At 38.1% G+C, this 25,227-nt stretch overlaps 1 protein-coding gene and 1 pseudogene across 5 annotated transcripts in view; both read right to left on the reverse strand.

Moving 5' to 3' along the window:
- Positions 1-25,227, reverse strand: part of XKR4 (XK related 4) — a 455,755-nt gene that overhangs the window by 302,444 nt on the left and 128,084 nt on the right. The window lies entirely within an intron of this gene.
- On the reverse strand, positions 16,975-17,116 carry LOC123927680 (annotated as a pseudogene).

The raw sequence follows: 25,227 nt of genomic DNA on the forward strand, positions 1-25,227 counted from the left end.
ATTGCTTTATTTACTGCTCTATCATATCTAAAATTCTGGGAAACCACTGCCTTAAGCCATAATGAGTCACTGGAGATTTTTAAATCAGAGAGTAACATGAACAGAGAAGTAATTTGGGAAAATTAATTGTTCTTCAGTGGATAGTATCAACTTTAGTGGGAAGAAAATGGAGTTAGGAAGCCTGCTTAGAAAATAATTGCTACACAATGAGCACAGAGTAAGAGGAAAGAGGGAGCTGAGGGCTGAGGTTGGGGGGAGTACAGCAAAGGCCAAGACAAACAGAACCAGGCAAAGGGGAGCCAACAGACAAAGATGATTATGAGATTTCAAGCCCAGGTACACAAAAAGATAATGATATACATAGGGACCTGGGGAAGTTAGGGGTAAAACAAAAACGAAAACAAAAAAAAAAACTGATTAATTTGGCAATGGCTATATTTCGTTTGAGGATATGATAGATGCATTATGGAGACTGTTCGATTAGAATTTGCCAATGCAGGACCCAGATTCTATAGGGAGGCCAGAGGAATCCTATGGGAAGCCCACAAAAATGTAGCAGTCACAAGAATGGAGAATAGAGACACACAGATGACCAAGGGCTCAAGAGAAGTATAGGCAGATAATGACAGAGAAGATTGGCCAGAGAGAGAGGAAATCCAGACAGAAAGGTTTGTTTCAGTATGAGAGAAATAGTGTTCAATTTCTTCATACCTCCCTCCTTCCTTCTCTTCTTTTCATCCATCCATCCATCCATCCTCCCATTTACTGAGCACTTACTCTGCTTCTGGTCATGGACTACACTCCAAATAACTCCAAGCCTGCAGTGTAGGTAGGGAGAAGGCAGAAACCACTCAAGGACTCCATCAGATTCCAAGGAAGAAGAGAGCTCAAAGCCAAGGGTACACTTCACCTCCACCACTCCATGTCTCCCTGTTCCCTCTTTGCTTTCCTTTGCTCTTTCACTCACAACCTGTGGGCTGCCCAGAAGCTTTGGTCAGACTGCTGAACTGAAATCAACAAAACGTGGACAGTGAATGCAAAGCGCCAACTCTTTCAAAGTATAGGGCAGGCTTCCATTGCTGCCTATGTTACAGGCAGAACAGATTTAAGCAAGCACCAGAAGGATCCTTATCCAGGGCAGGTAGGCTTAGTTTGGGAACCTGGCAACTGACATCTGATAGCATGCTTCCTGTTCGGACAGAAGCTGCTGCTCTACTCCTTCAAAAAGATTGTATTCAATTCTTTAGGAAGAAAAGTGCTTTAATGGCAAGATGCAGAAATTGCTGACTAAAGTGAAGTGATTTTTCTTTAATCAAACATGAGCCAAATGGAAGGGAGCCCCATGATCAGTCTTTTTTCTTTTTAATTTAAATTGAATTAGCCAACATACAGAACATCGTTTGTTTCAGATGAGGTGTTCAATAATTTATCCGTTGTGTATAATACCCAGCGCTCATCACATCACATGCCCTCCTTTATGTCCATCACCCGATTACCCCATCCCCCCACACCTCACTTCTCCTCCAGCAACCCCCAGTTTGTTTCCTACAGTCAAAAGTCTCATGGTTTTTCTCCCTCTCTGATGACTTCACATTGAGTTTTCCCTCCCTTCCCCATGATCCTCTGTGCTGTTTCTTAAATTCCACATATGAGTGAAACCACATGATAATTGTCTTTCTCTGATTGACTTATTTAGCTAAGTATAACATCCTCTAGTTCCATCCACATCGATGTAAATGGTAAGTATTCATCCTTTCTGATGGTTGAGTAATAGTCTGTTGCATATATATACCACATCTTCTTTATCTATTCATTTGTTGATGGACATCTCAGCTCTTTCCATGGTTTGGCTATTGTCGCTATAAACATTGGGGTGCAGGTGCCCCTTTGGGTCACTACATCTGTATCTTTGGGGTAAATATCTAGTAGTGCAATAGCTGGGTGGTAGTGTAATTCTATTTTTAACTTCTTGAGGAACCTCCGTACTGTTTTTCCAGAGTGGCTGTACCAGCTTGTACTCCCACCAACAGTGTAAGAGGGTTCTCCTTTCTCTGCATCCTCTCCAATATTTTTTGTTTCCTGACTTGTTAGTTTTAGCCATTCTGACTGGTGTGAGGTGATATCTCATCGTGGTTTTGATTTGCATTTCCCTGTGATGTGGAGCATTTTTTCATGTGTCTGTTGCCCAACCTTCTCTTTTAATAAATTTCTGGATCCAGAATCACACTTCAGAGACAGAAATAGAAATGTGTACAAAAATATACATACATACATACACATATATACATATTCTCCACACACACATGCATTTATTTAGACATTTCAACAAATATTTAACAAAACACACAAAACAAAAAGAAGGAAAATAATCATAGGGACACCTGGGTTGCTCAATCAGTTGAGTGTTCTTTATTTCAGCTCAGGTCATGATCTAGGGGTCTTGGGATGGAGCCCTGCATTCAGAATGTGTGCTCAGTGGGGAGCCTGAGGATTTCTCTTCCTCTCCCCCTGCCCCTCTTCTGACTCACTTACATGTGCTCACTCTCTCTAAAGTAAATATATAAATCTCTTTAAAAAAAGAAGATAATTACAACTATGGGAGAGTATGAGAAATATAGATATGGTGTTACTCTACAAGAAGTAACAGTAGGGGGTCTACAGTAAGAGTCAATTTCCTCATTTTGGAGATGAGCATGAAAGCCTTATTAAATTCTTTAATTTGTTACATGTTTTAAGTGATTTCTTCAATTAAATTGTAAACAATAGCATTACATTGACTTTTTTTTTTCCTTTGTGGAGATTTTGACTATTAGGTTTAATTATTCCATTTATATTTTACACATGTGCCCAAGGCTTTTGAACAATGAGAATGCTGGTAGTAAGTCAAATAAATAATACAAAATAAATAAAATATATTCTCAAACAACTTTATATTAAAATTTGACTTTCTTAAAGGTTACCATTTCCTGTAGGCTCATCCTCTTTAGGTGAAGAATTGTTTTTCTTAAGCGGCTCTTTCTGATTGAATATTTATAGCAAATTGTAGCAAATGAGTGTGTTGTAAGATGTGCTGCACTCAAAGCTATGTATGGTTTTGATCTTCCATGTTTGATTCTCTGTTCTCATATGACAGAGGTGCTAAAGCCAGTAATGGCATTATGTGATGGATACAGAACCAATGACAGTCATGCAAGGAGGACAAGTCTGGGTTGCATGTTCTGACCAAGCCACACAGCATGAGGACACCTGGATGGCAAAGATTGCAGGCTGGTGAGACTTTGGCCCATGTCCTGCTCTTCCACCCTCTCTTCCTCCTGCCTATCTCTTCAGAGTTCTCGGGCTGTTTACGCAGAAGTCCCATTGCAACTGTGAGTCAGTCGGCTCAGCCAGAGCCCTATCTAGGCCCATTGATTCAGGCAACTAATTTTGTTTCCTTATCTTAAGGAAGAGACATTATTATTCTGAGTCAAAAGTGGAGAAAGGTCAATAAGATGGCAGCATCACCATCCTGACTTTCTCCCCCTCACAAGAACAACTAACATTAATCATGACACACTGAGAGAGTCTTAGCACATGGGGGGAGGTGGGGGAGGCCAAGATACCCCTTGCATCCCCCTGGACCAAACAGACCACACTGTAAGGTAAGAGAAGTGGCTACATGCTGACTGCCTTGCCCCTCTCCCAAGCCAGTGCACCACCACCCAGAATGTCTCCACAGAGTTTCTGTTTCCTAAAGTGGGAGAAGAGAAGACAGAGGAGACAACCCCTCACCTCAGCACTGTGGGTTGCTTGTGGGAGCCACTACTTTGATCTTGACCCATGAGGATCTCAGATGAATCTTCCCACCATCCTTGGGATGACTATGATGGAGAAGTGGGGAGGGGTTTGCAACAACAAGCATGCAAATGTTGGCAGACCAAGTTCACACTTGCAGTGCCCAAGTAATAATTCCAACCAGCACTTTTGCTCATCTGCAGAACCAAAATCTACCGTGCACTCTGACCAGGAGACTCAACAGGGCGCTCTTCTGCCTGATTGAGATCCACAAGTGAGGTTTGCCAGCCCTAGAGCCCAGTTTGCCCGTGCTCAAGCAGGGTGCTGAATCCTGCCCCACCACTGTGGAGAGTGTCACCTACCCCCATCTGACCAGAAATACCTGGAAACTGTGAAGCCCAGTGGCATACAAGCAGAGAAATGGGTGAGCAGAACTGATCGCCCTCAGAGCACAGCCAGTACCTGGTATGGAATGTTCCAGTGTTATGAACAGGCAGGAGGATTAATTCATAGCTAAGGCTGAGGATAGCTCCCTGTCCCTCCCAACTGGAGATCCTATTGGGGAAATACAAAGTAGCTGGAGCAGTCCCTCCCCTCCCCACCCAGGCAAGGAGGCTAGGACTTAGTAAGACATAGATGGCTTCTGTGCCCCATCTCATCAGAAGTCCTGGAGGAAACATCAGAAAGCTATGGCGTGGCAGTGTTTGAGCTGAGAAGGGCAGGCAAAGCCAATAGTTTGCAGAGCGAAACCAGTAGACCTCTTTGGCCAGGGAACCTGGGGTATGGGTTGCCTTGAGTTAAGACAACAACAACAAAAACTTTACCAGCTTTAGAGCTATTTCTCTCACTGTGCCCAGACAGGGAAACTAATTCATACCTCTGCTCATTGCTGAACATAGCCTCCAGCCTGTTTGACCAGGGAACTTAACCAGAACACAAAAGGAGTTGCAGAGCCCATTCAACAGCCCTATATGTAGTGCCACTTGAACAGAAAGCACAGCCTATAGAGCAAAACTGGTAACCTCACCTGATCAGGGAATTCAGTGCAAACTCTTGCCTGATTCCCATAAAAGCTGTACATGCCATAGATCTCATCCTGCGCTCTACCAAAGCAGGGAAACTGATTCATATTCCATCTACTACTGATATAGTACCCAGTCCCAATCCTCTAGTGAGCCTAGACAGAGAATCCAGGCAACCACAGAGCTCATCATGCAGCTTCATGTATAGGAATGAAGCCAGCAGTTCTATCTGACTATTCTCAGCTAGTCACATATCGTCCATCCCCAACCTCAGAGCTCAAACAGTTGCCTCACCCAAAAATAGACCATAATAGCAGGCACCACCTGTCCTGGTACATTACCAGCAAACACACCCAGAAACACAGACTAAGTTGACTGTTGAAGATCTGTTTCTGTCAAAGTAAACCAGAGTCTGGAAGAGGAGTCCCATTACTCAAATGTGTACACAAGGACTCTCAAATGAACAAACAAAAAGCTAAACGTGTCCATTACCACCAGGCAGAACTTACAAGAAATGCTAAAGGGAGTTCTTTGAGAGGAAGTAAAAGGATGCTAATTAATATCATAAAAACCTAAAAATGTAGTGTGAAACTCATTGGTAATAGTAAATATATACTTAGAGTTAGATTTTATAATTCTATGATAGTGGTGTATAATGCACTTGCAACTCCAGTTGAAAACTTTTAAAATAATGAGCATGGTAAAAAAAAAAAAAAAACTACAATCAACTGTTATTAGCTATACAGTATACAAAAATATGCATACTATAACCACAATAACCTATAATATAGGAGAAGAAGTAGAAATGTACAATTTGCAAATTCTTTTGAAGTTGTTATCACCTTAAAATAGGGTGTTTTAAGATGTTTTATGTATGCATCATGATAGCCATAAGAGAAAAGCTTATAGTAATTAAACAAAAGAACATAATAAAGAAGTCAAAGCATAATGACACAAAAAGGCATCAAAACACACAAAAAAGACAGCAGGATTTAAAAAAAAAAAAAAGGAACAACGGATCTACCAAACAACTAAGAAATAACAAAATGACAATAAAAAGTCTTTATCTTTCAATAATTACTTTAAACATCAATGGGTTAAATTTTCCAACCAAAATACATAGAAGAGCTGAATGGATTAAAAAAAATAAGATCCAGGGATACCTGGGTTGTTCAGTCAGTTAAACATCTGCCTTCCACTCAGGTCATGATCCCAGGGTCCTGGGTTCAAGCCCCACATCAGGCTTATTGCTCAGCAGGGAGCCTGATTCTCCCTCTGCCTGCTTCTCCCTCTGCTTTCTCTCTCCCCCCTCTCTCTGACAAATAAATAAATAATTTTTAAAAAGACCCAATGATATTCTGCCCACTACAGCCTTGCTTTAGCCTTATGCACACATAGACTGAGAGAGAAGGGATAGAAAAAGACATTTCAAGCAAATTGTAACCAAAATATTACTTTCAAAAATCACTGCTTATGGACAATTAACCTGGTCACTGAGGAGCTCTGACAGACATATACAGTGAGATTCATGTACCTTCTGCAACCTGTGGATCAAGGAGCAATTTTGACTTTCAAGTCTTTATGACTTAAGAAATACATTTTGTAAGGCCACAGATGCCATATACAGTGCTTCCTCTGAAGGATATGGGCAAAGTAAATTAGAATCTTCTGAAGGATTCACCATACTAAATGAAGAACAGTTCTGATGCATGGGAAGAAGCCAAACTATCAACATTAACTGGAGTTCGGAAGAAGTTAATTCCAATACTCACTGATGATTTTGAGGGGTTCAAGATCAGTAGAGGAAGTAACTGCAGATGGTATAGAAATAGCAACAGAACTAGAGTTAGAAGTGGAGACTGAAGATGTGACTGAATTGCTATAATCTCATAATAAAATTTAATAGATGAGGAGTTGCTTGTTAAGGATTATCAAAGAAAGTCATTTCTTGTGATGGGATCTACTTCTGAGGCAGATGCTGTGAAGATAGTTGAAATGACAATCAAAGATTTAGACTATTACACAAATTTATCTGACAAAGCATCAACAGGGTTTGAAAGGATTGACTCCCAATTTCGAAAGAAGATCTACTGTGACTAAAATGTTGTCAAACAGCATCACATGCTAAAGAGAACTCATTCATGAAAGGAAGAGTCAAGTGATGCAGCAGACTTCATTGTTGTAATATTTAAAGAAATTGCCACAGCCACCTCAAACTTCATAAATGACCATCCTGATCAGTCAGCAGTCATGAAGGATGCAAGACCCTCCACCAGCAAAAAGATTACCACTCCCTGAAAGTTCAGATGATGGTTAACATTTTTAGCAATAAAGTATTTTTAATTAAAGTACATACACTGTGTTTTTAGACATAATGCCATTGAACATTTAATAGACTACAGTATAATATTAACATAACTTTTACATGCAATGGGAAACCAAGAAATTCATTTGACTCCCTTTATTGCAATATTCACTTTATTGTATTGGTCTGGAACCCAACCTGCAATATCTCTGAGGTATGCTTGTATGTTAAAGGCCAACATGTATATGAAAAGAAGCCCCACATCACTAGTCATTAGGGAAATGCAAATCAAAACTATAGGGAGATATCCCTTCATAACCATTAGATTAGTCATCATCACAAAGACAAGAGATAACAAATGCTGGCATGGATGTGCTGGAAAGGGAACCCTTGTGCACCATTGGTGGGAATGTAAATTGATGCAGGCTCCATGGAAAACAGATGGAGGATCCTCAAAAAATTAGAACTAGAACAACCACTAATCCCACAATTCCACTTCTGGGTATTTATCTTAAGGAAATGAAAACACAATGTCAAAAAAAAAAATGCCACCTTGTTCATTGCAGCATTATTTACAATAGCCAATACATGGAAGTAACCTAAGTGTCCATCAGTAGATAGATGGATAAAGAAGTTATGGTGTGTGCATATACGTGTATATATGTATGTATGTGTAAGATTTTATATATATATATATATGAAGAACATTCCATATATATATATGGAATGTTCTTCAGACTTTAAAATGAGGAAATACTACCATTTTTGATGATATGGATGAATTTTAAAGACATCATGGTAAGTGATACATTTGGCTATGGATAGACCTTGAAGGCATTATGCTATGTGAAATAAGTCAGACAGAGAAAAACACATACTGTGTGGTCTCACTTATAGGTGGAATCCTAAAACAACAACAAATAATGCATAGAAAAGATCAGATTTGTGGCTACCAGAGTGGGAGGTAGGGGGGAGGAGGAAGGGGAAGAAAGTGCTCAAAAGCCACAAACCTTCCACTTATAAAATAAATAAGTATCTGGGACATGATATACAACATGATGACTACAGTTAACACTGTTGTTTAATATACAGAAAAGTTGTTAGGAGAGTAAATCCTAAGAGTTCACCATAAGAAGAAAATTTGTTTTTGTTTTCTTTTTATTGTATCTATATTAGAAGATGGATGTTAGCTAAACAACCATTGTGGTCATCATTTCACAATATATGTATGTAACTCACATCATCATGCTCTACACCTTGAACCTCTACAGTGACAAGTGTAAATTATTTCTCAATAAAACTAGTGAGTCGGGAGGAATGGAGAGAGCAGGTGAGTTTGGACTGAGACCTGGTTGTTGACCTGACTCGGGGACCTCAGTCCAAATGAAGACCTCCTTTTCCTCATATGAGAAAGGAATGGTACATCTTACTCTCTAGTGTCATTGTGAGGTGAAGCAAGCAAATGGGGGCAACACCATCAATACTGGACCAGCCTTGGTCCCTCCGTGGTTATTTATTGAATGAAATCATGGTCTGGAAATTATGTATATTGAATAAATGAAAATACTTAAGTCTTTGTGCACCATGTAGTGAGACTCTTAAACATTAACATATAACAATAATATCAGTAACTAGTTGAAGTCTTTCAAATGGCAGAGTTGCTCATGGTCTAGAGAAGGACATAGCTAAGAAAATAGACAGTCATGATACACGTGATAAATGCCCAGAGAAAGTGATGTACAGGGTGGTCTAGCAGAAGGTGGAGGGCTCCTGCCACACCCTGGGAGTGTGGATGGTGTTGGATAATTCCAGAAAGGCCTCTTGAATGAGCTGTTTCCAAAAGTATGCAAAGTAAGAGTGAGCCAGGTATATGGAGTCTATTTTATGAAGCAGTCAGATTGGAGGGGCAAGGTGATAAAAAATCCTCACATGTATTTCTTTTTTCTCTTGAAGGGGATGAATCACCAATAAAGGATTCTGAATTACAGGATGAAAATCACATTTGTGTTCTGGAAAGATCACTCTGTCAGCAGTAGAAGTCTTCTGCTGAGATGGATTGAAACGGAGGTCGGAGGCTGCGATCTGTTCAGTATTTAAATTTATTTATTTTTTCAGCGTAACAGTATTCATTGTTTTTGCACTACCCTATGACCCAGCAATTGCACTACTGGGTATTTACCCTAAAGATACAAATGCAGTGATCCGAAGGGGCACGTGCACCCGAATGTTTATAGCAGCAATGTCTACAATAGCCAAACTATGGAAAGAACCTAGATGTCCATCAACAGATGAATGGATAAAGAAGATGTGGTATATATACACAATGGAATGCTATGCAGCCATCAAAAGAAATGAAATCTTGCCATTTGCGACGACGTGGAGGAACTAGAGGGTATCATGCTTAGTGAAATAAGTCAATCGGAGAAAGACAACTATCATATGATCTCCCTGATATGAGGACATGGAGATGCAACATGGGGGTTAGGGGGATAGGAAAAGAATAAGTGAAACAAGATGGGATTGGGAGGGAGACAAACCATAAATGACTCTTAATCTCACAAAACAAACTGGGGGTTGCTGGGGGGAGGTGGGGTTGGGAGAGGGGGAGGGGGTTATGGACATTGGGGAGGGTATGTGCTATCTTGAGCACAGGCTGCTATCTGTTCAAAGGTGACTTTGGTAGTCCAGGTAAGAATGATGGGAGGCTGAACTAATGCAGTGACAGTGGGCACGGTGAGAAAGGTAGAGGTGGCAGCTATGCAGGAAGTAAGACAGGCCATCCTAGATGATTTATTGAACACTGGGCATTCTGAGGAAAAAGGAAGGAACCTAGAAGGAATCTTTTAAAAAATGAGGTGGGAAGACATATCTTTCACCCAGTGGGAGGCATCTCTCCTTCCCTAGTTTCAGCACAGGTGCCATTCTTCTCGACACTTGGAGTAAAAAAGTTTTATTCTGTGAGTAGACAATCATTTCATAGATCATGGGCTATATGAAAGCCCATCTTTGTCATTCTTGCAATTTCACACTTAACAAAATTTCTTCTTCAGCCTAATTTCTATGCTCAATTACCCTACTGGGTGTGCATTTTCTCTTTTCCATGAATTGATGCGTGATTCCCATAGATCCGAGGAAAGGTTTATACTCTTGCCCTAATTTTTGAAGTTCCTTAAAGCACATTTCCTGCTTTTCCTGTCTCATTTCATGAATTGTTGGATAAATTATATTTTGCTGATGTTTGCATATAAAGATGATACTGACCCATTCCCCTCAGGGCATGTTGAGGTTATTGGCTGCATTTTGATGAACACTTTTTAAGTGTTACTATCCTGATTGTTTTAGCTTTAGTGGACCACAGTCATTGGTGGATGCAAAGTAGATAGTCATGACAGAGGGCAGAGTTATCTGGTTCATATGGAGACATGGGTTCTAGGACTGTGGCCTTAATCCATCCCTGCCAACTCTGATTACCAAATGCCTCTTGTTTTGCTTCACCTCTTACAAAGCAAAACTGACTTCCTGCTTTAAAAAAGCAAATAGACCAAAACGCTTGAGACATTAAAACAATACATCCATGTGGAGTATCCACTTTCACTTCCTGGTGGTGCCTTTTTCTAACACTCTCTGAAGAAAAACAATTGTCAGCACTACACAGTGAAGTGTAATTTATTCAAAACAACCAGTTACTATGCAGGAACCAGTTTGATGTGTATATATTCATGTGATGGTTTTATGCATAGTTCAGCCTTTGGCTCTGGCGGGATATGACCAAAAGGAAAACATGAATCTAGGAAGTAGCATTGTGGTTCATTGCTAAACTCACCCTCTGTCTCCATAGGAAGAGAATTGTCCCATAGACATTTCTAGGCATGGAGTATCATTAGTCCTCTCATTTGTTCCAATTCACTATAATGGGATCAATGATAACAATGATCCCATTTAGGCTATAAGAAATACAAGCAAGGTTAAGAGGCAGAGAACACCATACAGTTCATGACATAATCTATGACACCTGAAGTCTAGTATTACAATTGTGCCATACAACTCGGGGGCCTCTCTGTAAGTAACTGTTTGACTTGAAGAATTAATAATTATCTTTAAAAAAAAAAAAAGCGTAAATTGTGAGTTGAAATGCACTATACCCTACCAAAATAGAAGATAGCCAAACAGGAAGGTAGGGGTCATTCAAGCTTGTGAAATGTGGAATATGCATACTCACACAGTGGTACTTTATGTTGCATACATCCTAAATGAGACATAGGTATTCCTTGTATAGGTTAAGGAAGCACAGGGAAAGATCAACAATTAGGGAGAGGAGTACAGTAAGTTTTAAACATGTTGTATTGGAAATATTTATAACGTACTAGTAAGTACTATATTATCACATTTAATTCACTAGGTTGGGGGCGCCTTAGGTGGTTCCGTCAGTTAAGCATCTGCCTTCGGCTCAGGTCATGATCCCATGGTCTTGGAATTGAGCCCCACATAAGGCTCCTGAGCAGGGAGCCTGCTTCTCCCTCTCCCTCTGCCCCTCCCCTGCATACAAGTTTGCTCTCTCATACTCTCTTTCTCTAATGGATAAAATCTTTAAAAAAATTCACTAGGATGATACCTTATATTGTAATCATACTACTTAATATCATAACTGATAGTTCACCAGTATCAGAAAATGCCTCGTTCTTATTTTTTTTAAAGTGGCTTGATAGCCCCTTCAGGGCTTCTGAAATCATAGATGGTAAATGCCATTACTTGAAAAACAGTGTTTTTGTAGAATGAGAAAATACCACAAAGCTGTATTTGGATAATCTAATCTAGCATTTTCCAAAATGTTTACACACAGTGATAAACCTTTATGACTCTCTGTAGAGAAAGAGAAAAGAAAGGGTTGTTAAATAAGTTTCAGAAGTAGAACTACTTCCGACCTTGGCGACTCTCAAATGCTCTTGAGAAGTAAACATGTGTATTTGTTTGCCCCAGTACTTTCCTGGCCCATTCTCTCCCCCCCCACCCCCCTATATTGAAACTAGGTTTCCATGCAGCACACTTTGGGAAGTCCTATTTTTAAAGGATTCTGTAGCCCCAATCAATTGTGAAGCATCAAGAATAATTAAAAGCAAATGACACAGTTGAGACTGAAATTAGTTATGTGACAAAATCCTTGAGTCAGTCCCATAGATTACACAATGGCCAAATATTTTTTCCTTTCATTTGCTATCTCAATACATTAGTTTGGAAATTCTAGAATTGACATTATGAAATTTGTATGTATTTTCATAGAGAAAGATAAACATACTTTCAAGACACAAATATGATTATCCATATTGTTTATTTGAACTTTATCCACATTTTTACTTCTAAGGTTTGCTACATAGGACTCAGTTAATGGGGGGGGGTGTCTTTCTGTTTCACTAAGTAAGTGTAAATGAGCTTAAATACTTTTTTCTGCTAGTTCAACCATTTCTTTTAGATTCGTTCTCGCCTTTGATTCCTTCTTTTTCTACTGACAGATATGCATTCCTCCCAGGTGGAGTAAAGAGAAGCACAGTGGAAGATCAAGGAGCTTAACTTTATCATGTCCCACACCAAGCCCCACTGTCTCTCCTCACACCGCAAAGTCTATTACCTTCCGATGGAAGGTCACAATACCTGTCCAAATGCCCACAACAGAAATCTAGCCTTTAACCTGAATGTCTTTCTCTACGTTATCCTTATATTAAATAAACTGACAATTCAAACAACTGTCCAAGGAGATTTAGAGTGAAGGAAAACAACTATATTTTTCATTCTACTTCAAAGAATTAAAAAGTATTTCAGCTGCTTCCCAGAAATGCCTTGGAAGAATTCTAGTTGCTTTCCAGAAATGTAACATAGAAGAAATGCCATCATTATACTACAAATTTTGATAATCACTTACTGAACATGTCAAGTGTCCTGACTCCCATTTGGACTATAAATTTCTAGAGGGTAGTACCATGTCCCATTTTTACCTTATAAATTTCCAAAGTGCCTCATTTATTACTAAACAAAATATGGCATCTTAAATACTTTTTCAATAAATGGATTAATAATAAAACAAATACAAAATCACAGTACAACAGAAGATCTCCATGGGAGAGCTATTAGTTACAGGGATATTTGAAGAAGTAAAGGGTTTAAAAGATTAAGAAATATTATCTGAGGTCCTTGGCCACCATCACACCCAGGCTGTCCTTGTTAATTCTGGCAAGAATGGCAGTCATAAAAACATGTGCACAGTGGACCTCATTGGCTTTGACCATATAGTCTTATGTCTGGTAAGAGCATCAGTTTTTCTTTGAGTAACTAAGTATACAGCATCACTGCATTATATGTAATATCACCTTCAAGAAAGTGCTCTGTCCTCTCCTACACAAGACAAGGACATGAGATACAAGTTTAGCCAATCAGATGTTCTTTTCTAGGAAGCTGAACAGTGAGTATAGATGATTTAATCTCATGATGTTGCCCTTAAAAGACAGTCTCCTATATCCGCTGCCTTGATCTCTGAAGCTCCTGGGCTTCTACTCTTTCCATAGCATGAATCACCTTATAGTCCTCAAATGAAAAGAAGTTCCCTCCTTCAAAAAAAATAGTATAATTAGCTAGACTCAAGTAAGTGAAACGGACAAAGAACCAAAATGCCCCAAGAATCAGACTTCCTTGTATATACGCATGTAGTGAAGATTCCATTCGTTAATTCAACAATTCAGCTAAGCTGTGCTAGGGATTTTGTGTGGAGAGAATAGTGATGATAAGACCAAATTCAGCCTTTGTGGATTTTCATTTTAAGGAGATAGAAATCAGGACATAAATAAATGGGCAACATGAATACGGATTGCTACAAACATTATGAAGGGAAATAACAAAGTTCTATGACAAAAAGTATCATCAATGACCTATTTGGGATTCAGTGATCAGGAATGTCTCTATGAAGTGGACATAAGTGCCCTCACTAAAGAGACCATGGCAGAATGTCAATAGTTCTCCATGAATAAGTTCAGTATTTTTCAAACTGTGGGTTTTGACGTATTCATGGGTTAAAAAAAAATCAATGTAGTGGGTTGTGGCCATTATTTTTAAAGGGTGGAAAAGAGTAGAGTAGAACAGAAAATATCAAAAAGCATTGCCCATAGTAAAAAGGAATGTTGAGTGAAACTTTTGTTTCTGTGGGCTCAAAGGAGTTTGAAAAACAGGACTTAAAGAAACGTTCTGAGGGGCACATGGGCAGCTCTGTCAGTTAAGCTTCTGACTCTTGGTTTTGGCTCAGGTCATGATCTCAGGGTTGTGAGATAGAGCCCCACATGGGGTTCTGCACTCAGCAGGGAGTCTGCTCAAAATTCTCTCTTCCCTCTCCTTCTGCCCTTCCATGCCCTTTCACTGTCAAATAAATAAATAAATCTTAAAAGGAGAGAGAGAGAGAGAGAAACATTTTGATTCCACAGCCTCCAACCATCAGTATGAAGACAAAAATTTTAAGCAAGGATGGGCAGCTGGAACAAGGATGCCCCCAGCATCTCAGAGTTCCTAGCATAAGCAAGGAACTCTTCCAGGGGTAGGAAAAAAGCAGTGTCCACAGATTCACCTTTCTGGCACAGGCTAACTCTTGGTGAGAAGAATCCATTCATTCTACATTCAACAAGAAAAGAATAAAGAAACTGCTTAGTGTCCGGTTCTCTATGTCTGGCAAGACAGAGGTGGGTTTAACCTACTCCATGAGGCTGAAGGCTACAGGTGATGGCTGCATGAGTCAGTTTATGGCCATTGGTATTACCCCAAATCTCAGCAGACACAGAAGAGCCTGTTCCTGAAGAAGAGGCTGTAAGATGGTGAACATGTCTAAAAAGGAACCAGGGTACTACAGCACTGAAGGAGAGCATCTTCTCCCCACTGCACACCAGCACCATTGGGGAAGCTGGTGAGGAAAGTTATGGGTGGCTAGAGAGAGAATTTCCAGAGCTCAGTCAGAGAATGTGAACTACAATGGAAAAAGGGTCACTGAAAAGTAGTGTGAACACTATAAATTTTAAAAAAGCAATTTCTCTAAGGAAATATAAACCTGAGGTGATACCCACCTTGGTTTTGGCCATCAGTAGCATCAGGGCAGCAAACCAGGGCTTTCGGAGTGTAGGGCAGAGAAACTACCATACACTCACTATTTGCCAGAAGACTTAGAGGGTCTGCTAAGAGGGAGGAATGAACCCTGTGGGCTTTTGCAGAATAAAGGAGATTGTCTCATTGAGTTTCTCAGATCCAGAGATGGTCATTATTGTTCTTTTATGCCTTTATGTGGCATGGTAAATTACTACCACACTTGTATGGATGTTAGATTGACAAAATTCACCTGCAACCCAGGTCCATAAAACACATTCTCACTTACCTGCTATCATTGTGTGGTATTTTATCTATAGGTTGACAAGCAAGGAAAGTAAGGAAAAAAAAAAAAAAGACGCCAACCAACAAGGCTGGGTTTCTTGTTGGTTGGCCAGCTTTGCAAATCAGGTGTTCAAAGGCCAGATCATCTAATCTAATCTTGGCTGGCACTGATATTCAAAATATTTGCACCAATGAGGGTATAGAAGGAACAATAGGTATGTATTGTCAGAGGTGATAACTGAAGATGGATTGTAGGTAGAGGTCGGTCCATATTGGACTATTAGTAGCAGCAGTGTCTACCATTGATACAGAGTGTGCTATATGTAAGGCACGGTATAAAGTACTTTACATTTAATCCTTATAATAGTCCTATGAATTGATATCATCATTTTAAAATTATGATTAAAAATTAAAATTGAGATTAAGTAGCTCAAGATCAACTAGTTAGTAAGTTAGTAAGCTAGAACTAGATACTGGGAATAGCAGATAGAGGTCTTGGCTCTTAGGGAAAAAGAGATGGAGAGATCTGGAAGCAATCAGAGCCAAACTGAACTGTGCAGGGTTTAAGAGTAAAAGTGTGCAGAACCCAGTAAAATGTTCCAGTATGGAAGACATGTGGGTCCATGGAGCTATTTCCAGTCACACCAGGATCTTTGCCACTTCCCCAAGAGTTGGTCTTGATAGGTATTGGCTCAAAAGTTACAGGTTTCAGGCCATAAAGCTAGCTGGTGCTAGGGCAACAGGTATTGTTGAATCCATTCAGCATACTGTAAAATTTTGTTTTCCATCTCAAGAAAATTGAACACTTACAACCAATTTCACTGGCATTGCAGCATTTGTATGGGGTGTTTAATGTCCAAGAAGACTCATGTGTTTCCTTTGGCTTGTGGCATATAACTGAACACTTCAGAGTTTTTGCCTTTGTTACACTTAATCTCTAGTTTTTTTCTATTCATTTGAATAGAAAAGCCAATATTCGAGGTCTGTAGTTTTCAAGGCTGTCATAAATGTTTGATCTAGCAAATTAAGTACTCAGTCATCCAGAGGGAATGATCAATGTCAAATTAGATGCATATATTGAGACAATTTTCTAGGACTTCCTATTTAAGCAATCAGTGGATTTGCTATGGGTATGTAATCCAGCATTTTATAAGAGGACAAGCTCCCAGTCATTATTTTTTTTTTTTGAGATTTCTTAATTTCAGCAATGTCTCTTTGTTGCTTGCATGTTAACTTTAAGATTCCAGTTTCTATAATTATCAGGACACTTAAAAGAGACCTATTTTAAGGAATTGCTATAAGATTGCAGTAAGGTCATAAATCAATTTGTTAAGCTTTTCTTTCATAATATACATATTAAGTGCCAACCATGTGCCAGCCATGGTGCAATGTGAGAAGAATAGAAAAAAAGAAAATATACTCTCAGCCTTTGGGAGCTTATGATCTTGTATGGATCTCAGGTAAACACATGTAAAAAAAAATGGGTAAGAGGAATAAAAAAGGAACTTCCAATTCTTTTCTTTCCTTAAAATTCCCATAAAAGAGAATTATATACATAAAGTTTAACTCTATTTCTATGTCCATGTCACCACACTTGATCTTAGCCAAAAGGCCGAGAAGCGATATGTATGTCCATGTCACCAAAGCAAAAGAATTAGTAAAGGTTACAAGAAAGTAAGAGTTGATGGAATAGCTTATACACCTCTAAGATTCAGGTCTGGTCTTTTAAAAAGTATTTATTCCAATGGGAATCAATATTCAGCTGGTTGATTCTGAGAAGGGGTATGGTTTGCAAGGCTGAGGTCTGGGTATTTTCTGGATTTATTAGAAATTGACTAAGGAGAGAGCATCATTCATTATGCAGAGACATACAACCCCTTGTAAGAGTCCAGCCAAAATGACTGCAATATTTTAGTTTTCAGGGCCCCTGGGTAAGCAGATCAGTTTTGAGAAAGCTTGAACAGACCATTAAGGCCCACCTCCACCACTCCATGTTAGCCTGCCCTCCTGTGCAGACCCCAGCTACACAGGAGCTATGTAATCCAAGCCCATGGGTGAGCCTTGCCAAGAATGAACTGCTACTCTCAGCATGAATTGCAAACATCCAGAGCGAAGTGGGAAGAGCTTTTCCCATTCTGAATGGGAAAAGAATAAAGATTCATGGCAGAACCATGAATGAATCCGCCATCCTTTACTATTTAAGCACCCAGCAAACAACAATGCTTTTGACAGATACCTTGGATAGTACTGCCTTTTCCTATAACTACTTAATGATAATGGGAACTGAGCACCTTATTGCTTGGGGAATGGCTTACAGAAGTCCAAGCTCTGAGAGACATCCAGGATGCTCCTTGTCTGCAGGATTCATGCCAGAATTAAGGACTCTAAAGAAAAAAAAAAAAGAAAGAAAGAAAGAAAAAAGGACTTCTAGAATTTGCTATCAGGTGGATCTCACTGTCTCCAAGACTATTAAATATCTTCCTGAACCTGGAGATGTTTGGAATGCCTGCTCTTGTGTCTCAGATGTGAGAACAATATCTGCAGAACACTAACGGCTCCTCAATAAAGCAGGTAATGACTGAACAAGATGAGAGGGATGCTTCTTTTCATGGAAATGTAACGACATCTCAAAAATCGTTGGAATCGTTACCTATTGTTTGTTCAAATTTATACCTACTTCAAAGAATATGATAACTTGCTGTAAAGGTGCCTTGTCACTAAAAACTGAAATGTTCTACACAAAGGGTTATATCATGAAGAAGAGCAAGATCTATGGACCCACAAATATTGAGACCATTTTAAAATCAGTTTTCAAAAGGGATGTGAAATCTTTCTATTTCTTATAACTTAAAAGGTATTGGTTGCAATGATTCTGATACCAGACTTTACCTTTTAAATTTAATTCTGGTGGTGAATTTTGTTATTTCTATCACTCAAAATCTATGCAGCACACATATATGTATGAGGTGGTGTGTCAGTCTATTTCAATATGTGGATAACTCCCACTTAACATTTAGGTCATCTTACTTCATACTATGTTTTATAAAAAGTTTAGTTTCTTGATTAAAGCAAATTGAAAGTCCTCCTCTTCCCAGGGAAAAATGTCCTTTGGTTCTAAAGGATAATAATTAAATATCACATGATATAATTGAATCACTTGCTACAAAAATGGCCCTTCATAAAGCACATGTGAATTCCAAATGGAGCTCTGCCATTTTAGAACTATGTGATATCATACAGATAATCATAGTTGACCCCTGAACAAAACGGGTCCACTTCAGTGTGATTTTTTTTTATATAAATGCACTACAATTCTTTAAATACATTTTCTCTTCCTTATGATTTTCTTCATAACATTTTCTTACTTTACTATAAGAATACAGTATATAATACATGTAAAATCAACATATGTGTGAATTGATTGTTAGTGGTAAGTCTGGTCAACGGTACCCTATTAGTAGTTGTATTTTAGGGGCAGTCAAAAATTCTATGGAGAGTTTTGATTGTGTGGAGATTTGGCAGCCGTAAACCCTATGTTGTTCAAAGGTCAACTGTGTACTTTCTTGGCTTTAGTTTCTCATCTCTAGAATAAATAATGTAGTATGTAGCTTACTGTTTCTTGTGAGAAGTAAATAGGAACATTTTTTGAGTGCTGACGCACAGTCTCTCTTTTCCATCTCCTATCACCTTTTGAAAGAGAAAGCTTTAAAAAACATTTAGTGAAAAATATTTAGTGAAAAAGGAACGATGAGGGCGCCTGGGTGGCTCAGTCATTAAGTGTCTGACTTCAGCTCGGGTCATGATTCCAGCGTCCTGGGATTGAGCCCTAAGTCAGGCTCCCTGCTCAGTGGGAAGCCTGTTTCTCCCTCTCCCACACTCCCTGCTTGTGTTCCTTCTCTCTCTGTGTCTCTCTTTGTCAAATAAATAAAATCTTTGAAAAAAAAAAAGAAAAAGGAATGATGAACGGCTAAGAAATATCATCTTTTTTTTGTTTGTTTGTTTGTTTTTGCTAAATAGAGCTAAGTCTTGTGCATTTATCTCTGTTCTTCATTAATTTTCCCTCCACCAGAGGTATCTACTACCTTAAGGTTTGTGTTTCTGATTTTATTGTCATTGCAAAACAGTCTTATGAGACCGTATTAATTATATTTATATCTATGTATCTGTCATATCTCTATCCATCCATCTTTCCCTCCATCCATCATCCATCATCCATCCATCCATCCATCTACCCATTGTGCCTGGTTTTGTCCTATGTAATTTGATTTCTATTTTAAAAAAGGTATCATGTTTATATAGATTTCTGCAACTGGCTTACATCTACAACTCATTTGTTTATAGTTGTAGATGATTCATTTTTATTTCTGAATAATATTCCATCATTTGAATATACTTCAAAACTGTAAGGATATTTCTAAGTTCTTGACTCAGGAAAGAAAATGACTAGGCCACAATATTCACAAGTTCACTTTTATGAGATAATGTCAAATTCTTTTCTAAGATGGTGATACCAATTTACACTCCCATTGGCAGTATGTCGTTGGTCTTAGGACTTCAAATCTCCCGCAGGGCTTGCTACTACTGGATTTCTTAATTTTCATCAATCTAGATGTTATAAAATGGCATCATTTTATAGTTTTATTTTAGATTTTTCAGATTGCTAATAGAATTTAGCATATTTTCATTCGTTTATTAACCATTAATTTGCCTTTTCTGTGAAAGGACTATCCACGTCTTTTCTTCGTAGTTCTTTTGAATATTTTTTTGCCAAAGATTTTTATTTATTTGCAATTCTAATGCATTCTTGTTTCTTTGTATGGAAAATACCTTATTCTAGAGCAGGTATTGTTTTCCCATTATCTTTATGGTAATTTTATTAACAGAAATATCTAATTTTAATGTTGTCAAGCTCATCAAACTTTCATGGCTAACACTTTTTATTGCCTTGTTTAAAATCCATCAACATTTTATGGCTCACACTTTTTATTGTCTTGTTTAAAAAAATTTTCCTTACCCTGAGTTCATAAAGATATTCCCTTACAAAAACTTCTAAAAGCTATGCCTTTAAGATTAAGTCTTTAATTCTTATGGAATTATTTTTCTTATTGTATGGTATAGGTAGGACCAAATTTCAACTTTTCTATGTTAATATATAATTGATTTAGCACCATTTATTGAATAGTTAGTTTTCCACAGGTATTTACAATGCCACCTATAGCATAATCAAGTGACCACAAATATGTAGGTCTGGTTTCTGAGCTCTTAATTCTGCTTCCAAAGTCTCTTCTTCTGTCCCAGCACCAACACCATAAACTCAATTACTATAGCTTTATTGTAAGTCTTCATATTAGGAAGAGCATGTGCCTTCTTAATTCTTTTTTTTTGACAGAGAGAGATCACAAGTAGGCAGAGAGGCAGGTAGAGAGAGAGAAGGAAGCAGGCTCCCCACCGAACAGAGAGCCTGATGTGGGGCTCAATCCCAGGACCCTGGCGTCATGACCTGAGCCGAAGGCAGAGGCTTTAACCCACTGAGCCACCCAGGCGCCCAACCTTCTTAATTCTTTAGGAGAATTTTGGTTATGTTTGCCCCTCAGTCCTTCCATACATTTTAGAATCTCTTTGTTGAGTTCCTGTGGATTTTGATTTGATTTCCTTTAATCAATCTATAGAGATTAACTTGTAAGGAATTGATAATGCAGGATTTTTAATCTTCCTAGTCATGAATATGGTATACACCTTCACTTAATTGGTTTCCCTTTTAAAAACTTCCAATAACTTATACCATTTTTCCATGAAGGTCTTGCTTATTTTTGCTATATATATTTTATTCTTTAGTAGTTTACGTGTCTAGATTCTCCTGTAAATGTTTATTTTTGGGAAGAGGAGGAGGAAGATCATTTCAAATGTAGACAATCATGCCATTTGCAAGGAAAGGTTTGGTTTCTACTTTTTCAATTATTTATTTTATTTTATTTCATTAATCAGTACCTCAAAAGCAATCCTGAATAAAATGAACACTGGTGGACATTTTTGCTTTATTCTTCATTTTAAAGGAAATGCTACTTTTGGGGGGGTAGAGGGAAAGGGAGAGTGAGAATCTTAAGAAGATCTGCATCTAATAAGATGGTAGTTTTCAACCTCTGTATTTATTACGGTGAATTACATTTGCAGATTTCTTAAGGTAAATTACTCTTTCATTCTTAAGATAATCCTGGTTGGATTCAGTTGCTAGTATTATGTGTACTAATTTTACATTTGTATTCATGAATGACATTTGTCAGTAATTTTTCCTTTTCATACTGGTTATTTTCTAGTTTTAATATCATATAATAAATTAGTGGGTGTTCCTTTTTTTAATTCTTTGGAGACAAAATTTAACATTGAAATAATCTTTACTTTTTGCTTAATTTCAAAGAAAGCCTCATTATGCTATATGAGGATCTTCATTGGGCCAGGTTAAATTACACACTCCATAAGTGTTTGGGCAAGTTATAATCTCAACAGTAAGCCATTAAGGGTTCCCTCCAAAGTGGTGGGATATGTAGGAAGAGTTCTGATCTACCCCCTATTGATGGAATACCCTTCATGAATTGAATGAACTTTAAGAGAAAAACAAATAAAGAGCCTGAGTTCTTTTCATAGTGTTCTCTAAACTTGAATCAGTTTAAGAGGCATATGATAAAGATGTTAGAATTTACAGTATGGGAAATACTGACATAGAAACACAATTTGCAATTTTTTAATTTTTTATTTTTTAATTTTTTGGGGTAAACAGCCTGGAGAAATAATTTCTGGTATACTTTCTTTTGTGTATAGCCCTAAAACATGCATTTGATAAATCAAAATTCTCTCTGACATCCAAGAGAGATAAACTTGTTCAATAAATGATGCACTGTTTTGCTACTAGTCCCAGATGGAAGCAGGAACCTCCTTTACAGAGTGAAATGGAAAGGTAGTTCTCCTCCCTCTTACTCCTCCACCCAACTACCTACAGATAAATCGGGAATGTCAGGGACAGTGAAACCCTGCCCACTGCACTCCTTGTACCTGAGAATTATACAACAGATTACCATAGACATTACAGAATTCAAAACATCAAGTTCAATGAGACTGAGGGACTTGCCTAAATGATACTATGGCATTTTACATTGAAAAACCATCACACCTCAATATATTCTGGTAATGTCTATATGCTTGTATGAATACAATGACAGCTAAGCATTTATGAAAAATTAATTTTTTCATTCACTAATTTATTCTTTACTAGCATTTATCAAATGCTTACTGTAGTCAAGGTATTGGAACTAGGTATCACATAGGAAACATACATAAAATAGTCCATGAAGTAATCACTTATTAAGTAACTTTAAGTACAAAACACAATGTTAAGCATTGTAAAATTATAAAGTTAAGGCATCATCATGGGCTTGGATGACCTTGGAAAAAATATTGTCCTTGATATACTTAAAATATAATGCCTTTATTTGCAATATGCTATAAAACCTTTGTAAGAACTATTATTTTTAGTCACTTAATTTTCTATTTGATTTTTCTGAGCCAATGTATCGAAAATAAGCATTTATTGATTGAACTCTACTTACCAACTCAGCAAATACATGTCTAATGGCAGCTTGCATAAAAAAGAGCCTGTAGCTGGGGAAAATGTTTGACATTGTCATATGAGAAGTCTTCTGGTAGCTTGATTTCACTACTGAGTGAAAGGTAGGAGCTGGAGGAATAGATAAGCTATAATGAGTTTGGACTACCATCAGGAAGTGATTCCACCAAAGTGTGTTTAAAATGTCTTCATTGGCAATCCCTTCATTGCCACATCATATGAAATACACAAAGTCAGGAAAGAAGAGAGCGTATCAGAGGATAAAGAAGACTGGCAGACATTTAACACAGACTAGGACCTGGATCAGAAGGAACTTCAAGGCCAGGCAAACACACAGCAGCAGACACTGGGTGGTAGCATGGCAGGAGCCAGCATTATGCAGAGTAAGATGAAAAGAGCAAATTTCAACAGGATTCACTTGATAATGACTACTAGAAAGATGAAAAGATAAAGATCTCTTATTCCAGAATTTTATTATTCTGGAATTTTCTTAAACATGATAAATCAGCACTCAGACCTGGGAGCCAGAATTTGGGTAAGACACTCAGAAATGAATCAGCAGGGGTGCCTGGGTAGCTCAGTTGGTTGAGCGGATGCCTTCAGCTCGGGTCATGATCCCGGAGTCCTGGCATCGAGTCCCGCATCGAGTTCCTGCTCCTTGGAGAGTCTGCTTCTCCCTCTGACTTTCTCCCCTCTCATGCTCTCTCTCACTGTCTCTCTCTCAAATAAATAAAATCTTTAAAAAAAAAAAAAAAGAAATGAATCAGCAGAACTTGAAAAAGTTTTCATCCATTTCTATTGAGAAAGAATTAGAAATTTCCTAGCCTAAGTGTACTGGATAGTTGTTAGTGTTCTGTGTGTATATTTCTACTTACTTAAAGTATAATAAATAGTAAATTATCCTTATCCTACAGTGTGCAATCATTTTCAGCAAATGACATTTTGGTGTTGTGATACTCTTTAATAAATGACCTGCTTCAGTTATTGCAATAAACTGTTGTAAAAACCAGGTGAGGGGCTTCTGGGTGGCTCAGTCAGTTGAATGTCTGACTCTTGATTTCTGCTGGGATCTGGTCTCAGGGTCCTGAGATCAGCCCCAGGCAGCGCTCCCTACTCAGCAAGGAGTCTGCTTCCCCTCCCCCAATCGTACTGCCCCTCCCTATCATACTCTCGTCCTCTCTGATGCTCTCAAATAAATAAATATTAAGAACTGGCTGAGCACCATCAAACAATTTGATCAAAAGTTTGTTGCTGAGATAGAAAAAAAACGAAAAACAAAAAAACAAACAGAAATGCATAACACTTTCCAGAATGTTGCATTAACGAGATTTACTTCTGTCTGAATTACATGAAGAGTGTCCACATGAGCCTCTGGATTTTTAAGGCCCAAACAGCATGGCAGTGAGGAATGGTTGAAGGAAACTATCTTTCCTTGTTTATAACTGAAACCAGTACTTGATCAAGCATGACAGACTTCAGACACAATTCTAAACGGCATTATCTGACCTCAGTGGAAGAGGAGGCACAAACTTTTTTTCCAGCTTTATTGAGGTACAATGCACATATAAGCACAAACACTTTTAGAGGGAGAGAACTAAAGTCCAAAGTCTTTCACATCAAATTATCCAATAAAATAGTCTGATAATTATTAAAAGAGACAGAATTATTTTAAAAATTGAAATCATAAAACAAAACAAAAACAAAATGGAAATCAATATAGTAACATCCTATGGTAAAGGGTCAACTTGGGTAGGAAGTATTAATACTCCCTTCCCACCTTGGGACATTCCAGCCAGGTACCTGTCAGAGGGGTTATATACGAAATCTTGGTCTGGGCAATGTTCATTTAGACAAAGTACTTGACTTAAAACCTGATTAACTAATCTCCAAGCCCAAATCCAATTTGGGGAGGGACAATGAAATTTTCTTTTTCTTCAAAGTAGATATAAAAATAACAAAATGGTTAATATTTAAAGCTTCAGAATAAATAAATGTAGACACACTGTGAATGATGTTTGAATGTTGCAGGACCTTCCAATGATGTTGTGTCTAACCAACTAATAATTTAAGAACCCAATTTGAAGTCTCAAACATTTCCAGTGTTTCTTCCTCTAATT

Source organism: Meles meles, chromosome 1 (genome assembly GCF_922984935.1).
Source record: "Meles meles chromosome 1, mMelMel3.1 paternal haplotype, whole genome shotgun sequence".
Taxonomy (NCBI): Eukaryota; Metazoa; Chordata; class Mammalia; order Carnivora; family Mustelidae; genus Meles; species Meles meles.